Source organism: Protobothrops mucrosquamatus, unplaced genomic scaffold (assembly GCF_001527695.2).
Source record: "Protobothrops mucrosquamatus isolate PMUCROS unplaced genomic scaffold, P.Mucros_1.0 scaffold346, whole genome shotgun sequence".
Classification (NCBI taxonomy): domain Eukaryota; kingdom Metazoa; phylum Chordata; class Lepidosauria; order Squamata; family Viperidae; genus Protobothrops; species Protobothrops mucrosquamatus.
The window spans coordinates 462,976-466,178 of NW_015386683.1; positions in this window are offsets into that span (position 1 = coordinate 462,976).

The following is a 3,203-nucleotide window of genomic DNA, read 5'->3' on the forward strand; positions in this document are numbered from 1 at the left end:
TTATTTATTTATTTATTTATTTATTTTTTAAATTTATATCCCGCCCTTCTCCTTGCGGACTCAGGGCGGCTAACAACCGGATAAAAATACAAAAATACAAAAATATCAAACAACAAATTTAAAAGTTGATTAAAAGGGAAATATTCATAATTGGTCTAATTAAAATTATAATTAAAACCCCCTCTAAAAGTTTTCCCCTAGGCCAGTCCCGCAAGCTGGAATAACCATGTCTTAAGGGCGCGGCGGAAGGAAGGGAGATCAGGGATCACCCTGATCTCTGGGGGTAGTTCATTCCAGAGGGTGGGAGCTCCNGCCGACGGTACCCTGAGGAGACCCACTCCGTCGGAGCGTACAGGTCGATGGGGGGTAATCTGCGGCAGGAGGCGGTCTCGGAGATATCCGGGTCCGATGCCATGGAGCTCAGAGTTGACCTGAGGAGTCCTTGGTGCTTTCCATGCTTGGTTGTTTAAGTATTTGTTTCATTACCTGTGGAGGTAATATCACAGTGCTAGAAAGTGTAAGGTTTGCTCCCTGTTTATATACAATGGCTTGCCCTTTCAGTGTTGGTGGGGGTATGATTTTCTCCTTGTTAGTTCCTTGATTTTTTTCTTCTTCTGTTCAATTGTGCCCAATTCCTGAAGACTGCCTGGACAAGTCCCTGCAGTTTTCTTGGCAAAGTTTTGCAGAAATAGTTTACCACTGCCTTCTTCCTAGGGCTAAGAGAAAGTGACTGGCCCAAAGTTGCTCAACTAGCTGTGTGCCTAAAGTGGGACAAGAACTCATGGTCTGCTGGTTTCTACCTGATACTTTAATCATCACACCAAGCTGGCTTTCCAGTTCCTTTATCAGTATATTGTTTTCTGCTTGTCTGTTTGATTGCTTGATTGTCTCATTAATAGTTCCTTAGTTAGAGTACTGTGTTCTGCTTGATACCTGGTGTTAATCCCTGCTTATCTGGGTGTTGGCTGCTGGAGAATGTTCTGGTCTTTTGTTTCCTTTTTAGTTTTTTATTGTCTCTTTTGAATGATGTATAAATGTGATTTAACTTTATGAGTCTATTGCCGACTGGTTTGTCTAAGTGTCAGGCTTCCAGGAATTCCCTAGGATTTTTGGATTTAACTTGGTCTAGGATGCTCACAGTTTTCCAGCTGAAACTAAGGTTAAGTCTGTCCACATGCTGTGAAATTAAGGAGTTTTCATTGTGTGGTTTGTTGGCTAATTAGTGTTCATGGTTGTGTTTTGCTAGTCTTCTGCCTACCTGTCCTGCATAATGGCTGTAACAGTCCTTAAACTGTTTTGTTGTAGAAAAAAATATATAGGAGTCATCTACAATTCTGGAGTTGAAGTCTATGTGTCTTCAAGCCACCAATGTTGAGAATCATAGCTTTAGATTACAAGATGTGAACACTTATGACAATACATTATGCATGACACCCCAAGATAATAAGAATAAGATTGTTTAGCAAGGAAAATTGGTGGTTTTGATTTGCTGCAAGCGAAACAGACAGTGGAGGAGAAAATCTAAGGTTGAAACAATTATACAAAAGCAAGCAAGAGGAAAATGCTGTAAATATCTGCAAGGAAAACAGAATTAAAGGTGGCATATAAAACAGTTGCAACAGTGAATAAAAAATAGGGAAAAAATATCTGCATGGTCAATAGTTAAAAGAATAACAGAATAACAGAGTTGGAAGGGACCTTAGAGGTCTTCTAGTCCAACCCCCTGCTCAGGCAGGAAACTCTATACCATTTCAGACAAATGGCTGTCCAGTCTCTTCTTAAAAATGTCCAGTGTTGGAGCATTCACAGCTTCTGGAGGCAGGTTGTTCCACTGATTAATTGTTCTAACTATCAGGAAATTTCTCCTTAATTCTAGGTTGCTTCTCTCTTTGGTTAGTTTCCATCTGTTGCTTCTTGTCCTGCCTTCAGGCGCTTTAGAGAATAGCTTGACTCCCTCTTCTTTGTGGCAACCTCTGAGATATTGGAATACTGCTATTATGTCCCCCCTCATCCTTCTTTTCATTAAATTAGACATACCCAATTCCAGCAACCGTTGTTTATATGTTTTAGCCTCCAGTCCCCTGATCATCTTTGTTGCTCTTTTCTGCACTCTTTCTAGAGTCTCAACATCTTTTTTACATTGAGGTGATGAAAACTGGATGTAGTATGACCTTATTAAGGCATTGTAAAGTGGTATTAACACTTTATGTGATATTTTTTTTTATAATAATTTTTTAATTAATTTTTCAATTAAAAACAAAAACATAGATCTTTTATCACAATATCAACCAAAAGAAATAACACTAATCAATACATTCACAGACGTGTCCGGTGTCCCCCCCCTGCACAGCCCTCTTCCACTTACCACACCTTCCTCCTCCCAAACTACCACCACTCCTCCTTTCTCCCTCTTTCCTACCTCCCTTCCTCACTCAACCATCCCGTCTTGTGCAGTTGGGGCACCACCGGACACCTCCTTAAAGAGATCATACATATATGTCTATAATACAAACCTACCCCTTTCCCCCCTCCCCCCCAGGACTTTCCAAAGATAATCTAGGAAATAAACACACAATAATCAAATTCTATCCCCAACTACTCATTATTACTACACACTAGTATAAACTTACTGTGACTCTAAAATAACATTAAAATACATACAATTTTTTTTAAATATATCAATATTTGTTATACATATTTTGTTTAGAATTTTTAATCAAAAGCTACATGATAATTTTTCACTTCATACTTTCTCTGAATATAATCTATCTATCTTCTCCACATTGAGATAAATTTCTCCTGAGAATGATCTTTCAGGTACGCGGATATTTTTGCCATCTCTGCAAAATACGATACTTTCTGTCTCCAATCATCCATAGTTGGTAACATCTTTTTTTTCCAATTTTGAGCAATTAAGATCCTTGCTGCTGTTATACAATACAACATCAATTTCATTTCTTTTTGATCCAAATTATCCATAATACCCAATAAAAATAACTGCGGCGTAAATTTTATCTTTTTCTTAAAAATCTGTTGAATATTCCACCAAATCTTAATCCAAAAGGCTTTAACATCCCTACATGTCCACCAAATATGATAATAAGTAGCATCCATACTGCCACATCTCCAACATTTTGGTTGCAAATTCGGATACATGCAAGACAATTTTTGAGGATCCAAATGCCATCTATAAAACATTTTAT